Below are 10,832 nucleotides of genomic sequence, written 5' to 3'. Positions count from 1 at the left end.
ATGTTTCTCCAGTGAGGATGAAGTTTGTTTTCCCTTTTGGAGTTAAGCACATTGAATCCTCCTCTGATCTGTCAAGTATTTGCTCTCTCCTACCAAGCCTGTCTATTTAACAGTAGCTTTCTCAGCTCTTAATGTTCCTTGTTTCTATTTTAAGAGGACGTTTCAGTCAGTGCCTTCCCAAAGGGGATAACGCTCAGCTAAGCCTATGTCTCTTCCCCATGCATGTTTTGAACCCAATGCCAAGGTTTCCCCAAGGGTCAGGCACAGTGCCTCTGTGCTCACAGTCCTGTCCAAGGCGCCTGATTCCAGGCAAGCGGAGGTTTTCCATTCGTTTCTGTTGGCTTTACACTTGCATCAAGCCCTAACACAGCTGCTCCTTTCCCCAAGATGTTTGTGCCTGCCTGCTGAACTCCAAGTTAATCTTCAGCTGCTCTGGCTCATAGTGAATATGTGCAAGGAGGGAGGGAGAGCTTTTCTAGAGGTGCTATGCCACGACCAGCTTTAAGGGTTGGTAGAGGATGGAAAACTCGGGTTGCTTAGCTTGTAGTACACAATGTATATGTGGTCCTCTGAAGGGGATAGTTTGAGCCAGTTTGTTTCCAGTGGTCTGACCTTGGCAGCCTGGCTGGTAAATCCTTTGCTTTATCAACAAAGAAGAAAACAAAGACAACTCCATGTCAACAAGGAAATGGTCCCCACTGACACTGCCTTAGGCAGGGCTTTTCACCAGCCAGGCTGTTGGCCTGAACAGTTTGTTAATCACTTTGAGCTTCTTCTCACACACCTCATTTTTCTCATCCAAGTAATTCAGACAGAATCAGCAGTTAAATTCTACAGCCTTGCAAGGCTGTTTGCAGCGATGTTAAGCTCAATGTTATTTAAAACTACTGCTAAAAGGTGGCAAGTGTTTGCTGTGAGTTTCCTTCAAGTTAAAGAATAACAGCAGCTATGCTAATCTAGTCAATAAAAAGATAAGATAAAACTACTGTAGGCTTGATTTCCAAGCCAAAACAGACTAGGTCACCTATTACATAGTCTCTTGTCCTCTTTACTGCCCCGGCAACACATCCAGGCTCAAGCTGTGGTTTAACCCCAGCTGACAACTAAGTACCAGGCAGCTGCTTACTTACACATCTCCTGGTGTAATGGGGAGGAGAATCGGGGAAAAAAGCAAAACCATAGGTTGAGACAGGAACACCTTAATAATTTGATTAAAGTAAAATATAAGAGTAACATAATAATACTCATAATGAAAAGGGAAACTACAAAAAGAAAGAAAACACAAGAGAAACAAGTGATGCACGATATAATTTCTCATAATTTAGCTGATTGATGCCCAGCTTATCCCTGAGCAGTGATTGGCTCCTTCCAGGTAACTCCACCACTCTATATACTGGGGATGATGTCCTATGATATGGAATATCCCTTTGGCCATCCCTTTGGATCAGCTCTACTGGCCGTGCATCTTCCCAGCTTCTTGTGTAGCTCCTCACAAGAAGGAAGAGCAGAGCATAGGGAACTGAAAAGTCCTTGAGTTAAAGTAAGCACTGTTTAGAAAGAAGTAGAGCACTGCTATGTTACCAGCATTATTCTCATACTAAATCAAACACACAGCTCTGCAATGGCTGCTAGGAAGAAAATTACTCTTCCCAGAGTCTGTCCCAGTCTAAATCAGGACACTGTCGATCACCACATAGGGGTGGTGTTCTGCCATGTCCTTCTGCTCTTTTCAAGGATGAGGGGTACCTTTGTGAGCTTTGTGGTTTCTCTGCCTCAGCAGCTCTGTAACTTCAGCAACACTTTTCCCCTTAAAAGCTCTTGCAGGAAAAAACCAAGGATTGCAACTCTCAGGAAAGTGGTAGCCACAGGCTAGATGTGGTTTGGATGTGACTGCTGCGCTGAGCCAAGCCTGGTTGCTTTTTCTCTCTCTCTGCATTCTACCAGCCAGGGAAGGATACAGGCAGGAGCAACAGGGGAAACCCTGAATTTCTTAGACCAGAGGAGCCAAATCGGTGAAAATGAGAGGCCTACAAGGAGAGATTGAAAATGCATCTGCTCACATCCCAGTGGGAATGGAGTGAGGAGAAACCTTGTGGCTGTCTTCCTGGTAGCAAAGGGTCCCTTGGCCAAGGGTGGGAAGTGAGACAGGGAAACATCCTGCAAGGAGAGGCCAGAGGGAGGATATTGGAGCCGCTTGTGTCCTGAGGGTGGAGGACAGCTGGAAGCTACAGGCAACAGGGCAGCGCCCAACTTCCCACTTCACATTGACTTCCTAGGATCTCATGATCCAAAAACCACTAAAAGTGCACTAAAATTGATGGTTTTTTTCCATGGCCTGCATGAAATAAGGTCCCTACAGGTGTATATGTATATATGCATTTTTATCTACTCTCATACTCTTGTTCTCTGTTGTGGAGAGTGCCAGGAGTTTCTGTGACTCACAGATGTCCCCAGGAGCTGCAGCTGTTGACAGCAAAGGACAGGAGCCACCCTGCTCCCACCCAAGGCAAGGCTGAGCTCCCTTTACCATTCTCAGCCCCTACATGCTTCTCTTCACTGCTGCTAAAGGCTCTCTGGCTTCATCTCTCTTACAAGTGGACAAGTGATTGAGCAATTTCCTGAAAAACAGGAAATTTTTGCAGTGAGAGTCCTCTGAAACACTGACTTCAAGTCATCCAGGGGGTACAACATGCATCAGAGATTTTGGTGTTTTCCAGAGATGGTGATCTCTGGTCACCCGCATGGCTGCAGCTCCTCCATGCCAGTCCCACACAGCTGTCAGTGAGAGGGTGTTTGTCCCGGCAGGCTCTGCACATGGAGCTTTATGGCCTTGGGAAGGAGGGGAGCTGCATGCCCTGCGGTTGCCGTATTGCTCCATCATGAGGCAATAACTCTTCCCCGCAGCGCCCGTAGCCGCGGGCGCAGGACTGCATGGCTCCTTTCCCTGCAGGTGGCTTTAGCCACGGGGCCATGGCACAGGCAGCAGCAGGTAACAAACCCAGCCCTGGCTCTGGCTGTCGCAGCGGCCAGGATGGAGATGGAGTGATGCAAGCTCCAGCACGCCCGCTGGTATTTGTATAACATAGTTTTGCTTTAATCCGACTTTTTAAGTAAACTGTCAAAGCCTTTTCTGCTCACTTGTTCACAAGGAACCTTTTTCTCTTTTTTTTTTTTTTTTTTTGACTGCAAGTTTCATCTTTCAAAGCTTGGCTAGTTTTGAGTGATGTCGAAAAACCTCATTTACAGTGGCTTTTTGTTATGTGCTGGTATTGTTCAGGCAGAAGTGGTTGTTTTCTTTTTGTCCTGGCATAGCTCAGAAGTGACTCCATAGTCTGAGCTCAAACTTTCTAAAAATACTTACCCATGAGGAGAGATCCAACATGGCACTGTTCAGACCCAGAGATTAACACCTTGGAAAGGTGCAGTGGTCTGAAAAAGAAGCCAGTGGCAGTGTCCTGCCAACTCTGGTCACTGTAAGCCCTGGAGCTTCAACACGTGGCAGGCAGAGAGGATGTGCAGAGGGATGTGGATCTCTGAGGCACCAGGGAAATCCACCCAGTGCCTGCAGAACCAACCCAAGGGAAATACTTTCTGAGGAGAGGCTACAGGGTGACTCAGAAGCCATAAAGAAAAGCATTTCTTGCTGCTTGGAGAAGCAAGGCTGAACAATAAGCCTGCTCCACACCAGAGGTTGGTCTTCATAATCACATCCTCCTGTTGGAGTGTGAGATGGCTCTGGGGGAAGGGAAGATGACAGACACTGAGCAAAACAGAGATCAGTCATATGACAAATTGCAGGAAAGCATGTGGGAGCTCCTTTTTTGTCCCGCCACTGGCTGATTGCAGGAAGCTTCCCAGGTGACAGCTTTAGCAGCTGCTGGGATAGGAGACCTTATTGTTCAGCACTTGTGTTTATGGCTATGCCAGTTTTTGTCAGGAAGCTACAAGACAAAACCCCCACATTCTTCCTTCTTGCTTGCCAGGTCTGTTCTCAAGGGGCTAATACTTCAGCCTAAGTTATTTCAGCTTGCTACCTGAGGGAATCCAGCTTCCCCTTCCCAGCCAGGCAGGTCCCATGGGCTTCATCCTAAAATCCTGGCAGGAGCATGGAAACTTTTCATAGAGCTCAGGAAAGACTAGAAGTTGTTGCTATCACACCTACTACTGCATTTCTCATGCTAAACTCTGCGGTTACCCAGTACTCCAACCCATTGTACCTGTCTGAACCCTGTTTAGTTCTTGTTCCCCTTTCCCTGACCTTGGGATCAAGTTTTGTTCTCAGTTTTTTGGCAACTCTCAGGAGGAAGCATGTTTTGGGTTTTCTTAATCTGTCTGGCATCTCACACAAAGGCAGAAGCTGGCAGCATCCTTGAGATAAAAGTATGCAGGAACACGAGGGACCCATCACTGCTGGTTTCATTGGAGCCTGCAGCACAGAAACTGGCAGACATGTGGCCATGTCTGTAAGCAAACTCCTTAGGCTGCTGTCATCTCCCTATTCTGCTGCTCCCCCACAATGCTGTGCCTCCCTGTGACATTGTGTCCAGCATGTGTTGGCCAGCAGCACATGACTGACCCAAGGGCACTGTTCCCAGCCTCATTTCTCCAGCTTGCAGCTGGGGTCATGATGGCTAAGTTCTGCCACTGTTGCATCCCAAGCCCTGTTTCCCTGCCTCCTTTTTCCTTCCCTCCCTGGGGTTTCATACTGAGGCCAGGATGGTCATACTGAGGATGTGATGGTCACGTCCCCTCCAAGGAATCAACAGGCTGTGGCATTTCCGTTGAGGGCGGAATCTGAGGCTGCTGGCAGCAAATCCCTCTGCCATAGAGCTGAGGAGGCAAGGAGGCTGGTGTGTCACCGGCTCTGCTAAGGGGTGTCAGCCGGGGTTTTCCAAGGACCTGATGCACCCACTGTCATAATCTCACCTGGAGAGAGCCTGGCTGCAGTTCAGCCCCTGCCACGCTTGCCGGCGCCTGTAACCTCCCAGAGTTTTGCAAAAGCGCCGGCAGCCCGCAGCGGGGGAGCTGCAGGGAAGGCATTGCGCTCGGGTGATTCAGCCGAGGAGCCTCTGTCCCAGCTGAGTCAGGCATCTTCCAGCATCTCCCTGTCCTGCTGCAGGGGGCTGTGTCTACAGATTGCAGGGGCCTCACAAACTGGGTCTTCCCAGCACTTCTGCCCCTTTCCCCCCCAGCCCAGCATCCCAGCCAAAGCTGGCTCCGGCCGTGGCCGCTTCCTCTTTGCTGGACTGCTGTGCACAAACAGCTGTGTCGTGTCAGCCCGGCGGGCTGCACTGCCCTGATAATTGACCCAGTTCCCGAGAGCAGGGATGGAACTGCCAGTGTACAGCTCCTTACACTGAGGGGAGGGCAGCAGATAGCCCAGCCATGCTTCGGGAACCTCACAGAGGTTCCTCATCTCATCTCATCTATTCTCATCTGTCTCCCACCAATATTGTGTCTCCCAGTGTCTTCTCTTGCTACACACACAGCAGCACAGGTAGTACCCAGGGAGTCTAAATCCATAAACCTTGCTTTGCAGAGAGGATGAATGGCAGCACCGCTGGCACTTTGGAAAGCCACGGCCAATGCCTTGGACAGAGTCTGCAGAGGCTGAGCACCTGAAGATGGTGTCCTCATAAAGATGGAGGAGCAGCGGCCTCCAGCCATTGCCCACGGGTACCTATCAGCAGCCCACAAGCTTGGGCTGGGGACACTAGAAGATGAAATGCTGCCCTACATGGTGTTCTCTTGCCCCATTTCTCCACCAGCCTGCGCTGGCTGTCCTTTCTCACGTCAGGGCAGGGGGATGGGACAGGAAGGCCCTCATTATCCAGGGCTTGCTAATTAGACGGGAATGTTATCTCCAGCCCAGATGTCAGCTCTGACCTCCCTCTAACCTTCTAGAAATCAAAACAGACACAACTGTGTTTGTTTTAAAATAAGAAAAATAAGCCTTTGGGGTGAAGCAGGAAAACCTTGCCTTGAGGGTACATCTGGAGAGGGAGGAGGGCACAGAACCAGATAAGCCTTGGTGAGGTTCTCTAGGTTGCTAAGCTGGGTGGGACTGGCCACCCTGCCCTGGGCAGAGAACAAGGTCCCATGGCTCACGGTGGCTGTGTATGTATTTTGGGCCTTCTGATGTATGGTGCTGTGGTGCAGACACAGCTTCTTGTCCCAACACAACTCAGGAGATACTAGCTGGGTCCTGTAGATCCAGATGTGGAGCTGATAGGGAAGATCAGCTGAGTTTGTATTTCACCTCTCTGCTTTGCTTTTCGTATTTACAAAATGGTCGCAAAAGGAGATGTTGATCCCTGCAACAAATTCTGCCTTTCAAACCTGACTTGAATAGCTTTTCCTCATGCCACCTAAGCAGTGCTTAAATTGTTTCAGAATGAAGGAAGCTGGGTGACATAAACAGCTGGTGATTCTTGCCTTTGACTTGTGGTAAAACCTTGTTTTATTGCATTTCTGTAATAATCTTCTATACCTGGGGAACAAACTTTGCCTGGCTCTGATCTGGGTCAGACCTTTGAGCACCTCACCCTCTGTACACCTAGATTTACATCTCCATTCCCCATAGCAAACTACATTGCTTCCTGTCCTCTTCTTTGTAAGACTGTAGCTACAGCTTGGAGATTAACACCAAGGAGGTCTTTATCCAACACCCTTTTCCTTCTGTGTCAGGCATCCAAGCACCCAGGGCTGCAGCACCAAAGCTCCTTATGACAGAGGCTTGATGTAGTTCTTGCAGTAAAATGAGGAGTGGATGTGGCCAGCTAAAAAACAGCACCTCAGGGTTTTTTTCTGCTGCTGCTGCCTCTGTAGCTTGAGGCAGTCACTGGCCCAGACTTGGCCCTACCCTGCCCAGTCCACCAATGCCACAGTACCAAGACTTAGGAAGACAGCAGAGGGATTGCTCATTAAGCCACAATCCCAATATTTCAAAAGGCACTGCTGATTCAGTTACGCAACATTTTGCCTACCATACCCCCAAGACAGCAGGCAGATAAAAGTTTTGAAGTGTCCCTTTTTCACTTGCCTCCTTCAAAAACACCTTTTGGCCCCCCTGAGTAATGGGTGTTTTTTTTAATGCTTTGAAGGCTGTGCCTCATGCTCGTGACATCACAGCAGTGATGTGTTGCCCTCTGGCAACATCACTAAGAGCAGAAAATGATTTCTGTTGTCTTCCAGACGTGGCTACTGATTGGTACACCCTGTCTCCCTGAGCTTCAGGGTTACTGAAGCAGAGTAATAGCTGAGAAGTGAGTAATCAAGAAGCTACCTGACCAGATTTAAACCTGACTGGAAACATCTTCTCCAACAATAATAGGAAGGAGGATCGTGCCTGCTAAGGTGCAGAGCTGCTGCAGGAGGACCATGCACAGACGTCCCTGGGACTCAGAGTGGATGGCATTCACACAGCACACCTGCAGGAAAGCTCTGCTTACAAAAACCACCACAGCTCCAGGGCCTTGAGTGAATTTGCACCCATTTTTATGACCTAAACTCCTGAATCAATATTTACCCAAGAGGTGGATACACAGCTGCCCTGTGATGCTGTGTACACACACAGACCAATGCTAGTGCTGCGCATGCACACCCCAACACTCACACTCAAAGACTCGAGCTTCTACAAGCAGGCAGAGACACCTGCTCTCCCTCCTCAGGCTGCTTCAGAATGGTCCTTCACATTTGCAAGAGGGACACTGACAAACTGGAGCAACTCCAGGGCAGAAGTATGAAACTGCCCAAGGGAACTGGACCATTTGACACACGGGCAGGGTCTGAGGGAGCTAGGCTGGTGTGAAAAGGGACAAGAAAGCTCATGAGGGGGACTATCTAACTGATTTCTACTACCCAAATAGGGGTTATGTGGAAAGTAAAGCCACATTGCCAGAAGATGTGCTCAGTGGAAGGACAAGAGGGAAAAGATGGTGGCTTTGCCATCCTCTGAGTTTTTCAAATCCCAGTTGGATATAGCCCTAAGCACCCTTATCCAACTTTAAGGCTGGTCCTGCTCCAAGAAGATGGTTGACCTGGAGTTCTCCAAAATTACCTCTTATGCTAAATGATGCAGTGATTTTGGTAATGATACATATTTGATAGTAGACATTCTAGACATTTTTTAATTCAGATACTGATTGCAACCACTTGCATGTGGGATTTTTGTTCGCCACAAAAATGCCCTATAATGTTACAAGCTGGGGACAGTGTGGCTGGACAGTGTTCAGGTGGAAAGGGACCTGGGGGTGCTGGTCGACAGCCGGTTGAATATGAGGCAGCAATGCGCCTTGGTGGCCAAGAAGGCCAATGGCTCCTGGCCTGTGTCAGGATCACTGTGGCCAGCAGGAGCAGGGAAGTCACTCTTCCCCTGTACTTGGCACTGGTGAGACCACATCTTGAGTGCTGTGTCCAGTTCTGGGCCCCTCAGTTTGGGAAGGACATTGAGATGCTTGAGTGTGTCCAGAGGAGGCAACAAGGCTGGTGAGGGGCTTGGAACACAAACCCTGTGAGGAATGGCTGAGGGAGCTGGGGTTGTTTAGCCTGGAGAAGAGGAGGATTAGAGGTGACCTTATCACTCTCTACAACTTCCTGAAGGGAGGTTGTAGACAGGTGGGGGTCGGTCTCTTCCACCAGGCAGCAACTGACAGAACAAGAGGCCAAAGTCTCAAGCTACATCAGGGAAGGTATAATTTGGATATTAGGAAAAAAAACTTCACTGAAAGAATAAAAAAGTACTGGAATTGTCTTCCTAGGGAGGTGGTAGAATCACCATCTCTGGATGTGTTTAAAAAAGGACTGGACATGGAACTGGGTGCTGTAGTCTACTTAAGGTGCTAGGGCATAGGTTGGACCTGATGATCTTAGAGGTCTCTTCCAACCTCATTATTCTGTGATTCTGTGATTTTTCAGAACCCCTGTATCAGGCACGTAGTCAAATTTACGAGGAAAATATCAAACTGGAAACATCTGTCTTTCTTTTGATTCAGGGTTGTTTCCAGCTGAATCAGCTGGCTATCATCTGAGATTGGCAGTGGGAGTGTGAAGACCAGAGGGGAATAACCCTCCTTCAGAGACTGCTCAGACTTGGGTTGTCTTCACACAGTTATCAAACCCCAACCCTGACCCTTGAGAGGCTGAGGAGAACATGATGTTCCACCTTTGCAGGTTAATCTAATCCATGTTGCTCATCCCAGGGCAAAGTGTGCACAACTCATCTTTCTTGAGAAAGAGAAAGCAGATAAAGGGTGGCTGTGTGGTAGGTTTAGGAGAGGGCATCTCCTGAAATTATCCCCATCTGTAGACCACTCCCACAGCTCCTGCCCCTCTCTTAAAATATATGGTGTGAGATCTATAACAACTCAGTAGGTGGTAGGGAAGGTCATTGTATCTGGTAGTTCTGCAAATTGGGATGTCTGAGAACTGGTAAATCCATGTAGGAGCATCTAGCCTGGGCGTTTTTGCAAATCAGATACAGCCCCAATTAGCAGAAGTGTATCATAGAGGAAGCTCTTAGTGCCTGTTTCATAATACAGAGATTAACTGCCTCCTGCAGTGCTAAATATGACTGGTTTTGGCAAAGGCTGCTGAGTCCTGGCTTTGTCAGTGTGTGCTTTGCCCTCTGAAAATCCACCCTTCCACAGCTCCCAAATGGCATGGCTAACCCTTTCCTCCTGCTCCGTCACAAATCACACCAGTATTCACAGAGGGAGGTGGGTGCTGTAACATTATTATTTCCCCTCAGTTTGGGAGAAACTGAGTCACACAAGTGATGGCTATAGGTTGGTAAAAGGCTAAAAAATAGTAAGTTACAGCCTGAATCCCCATTCAGCATACCCTCCTCCCCATCCCAGGCAACACAGGCATGTGGCTTAACTTTTCATGTCCTTGGTTTAATGAACTCGTGTCAGGAATTTCATGTGCATAGCAACCTTATCTGATGACAGTGACATTTTCAGCATGTTTATGCTCAGTTTTATTTGCAAACCATTTCCAGCATAGTTCAGCTGGGTGGATGGGATGGGGCTGAAATGTGTAAGAACCCAACACACATACCGGAAGCTCAGCCAAAGTTACTGGGGGGCTCTTGAAGCACATCCACGGGCAAAAGGATCTGCAAATGAGTTTGTGCACCAGATTTTCCAGCTGCAGCTTTTCACACACTCACTTGGGTCCAACAAGCAGTGCTGGGGGGGCCATGGGGAAGGTTGTTTGTTTTTTCTTTCCTTCTTTTTTTCTTCCGGTTCTCAGTACTGTCACAACCAGATGAGAATTATGTTTCCCACGTCGGCTGTGGGGGCACTCTCCAACTCAGTGCTCCCTGATACCCACAATATTACAAAAGCAGACGTCTCTGCTTCACCACAGCTCCAGCTAGTAGGAGGTATGGGGAGAAGGGAAGGGGAGCCGAGGCGTTTTGTAGTTTGAAATTTGAACAGCTGGATTCAGCAAGGGTTCCCAGGGTTTTTCCCGGGAACGAGGTCAGCGGCTTGGGCAGGCAGATAGCCTGGGAGCAAACATCAGGAGTGCCCCTGGAGGCTCCACCTCCGCAGCTCTGCCCCGGCTGCCGCGCTCTTCTTGCCCTTATAAGGCTGCGATTGTCACAAGGAAAAAGAGCCATAAATAGTTGTATGATTATTACCTGCTTTGCTCTTCCCAAGTCAGGCTCTTCCTGCCTGCAGCTTCCAGAGATCCCCTCCCCACTCCAGCCCCAGAAAGGCAGTGTTTCCCATGTCTCTGCATATGGATGTGCAAGTCCAGGTCATGAGGTCCAGTTTCTCCAGGTGCTCTGCCCTGCATGACTTGGCCTTTGCAGAAAGCCTCCTGCC

The sequence above is a fragment of the Lonchura striata genome, chromosome 5 (assembly GCF_046129695.1).
Source record: "Lonchura striata isolate bLonStr1 chromosome 5, bLonStr1.mat, whole genome shotgun sequence".
Classification (NCBI taxonomy): Eukaryota; Metazoa; Chordata; class Aves; order Passeriformes; family Estrildidae; genus Lonchura; species Lonchura striata.
The sequence above is the reverse complement of the archived record's forward strand: the minus strand, read 5'-3'. Positions refer to the sequence as shown.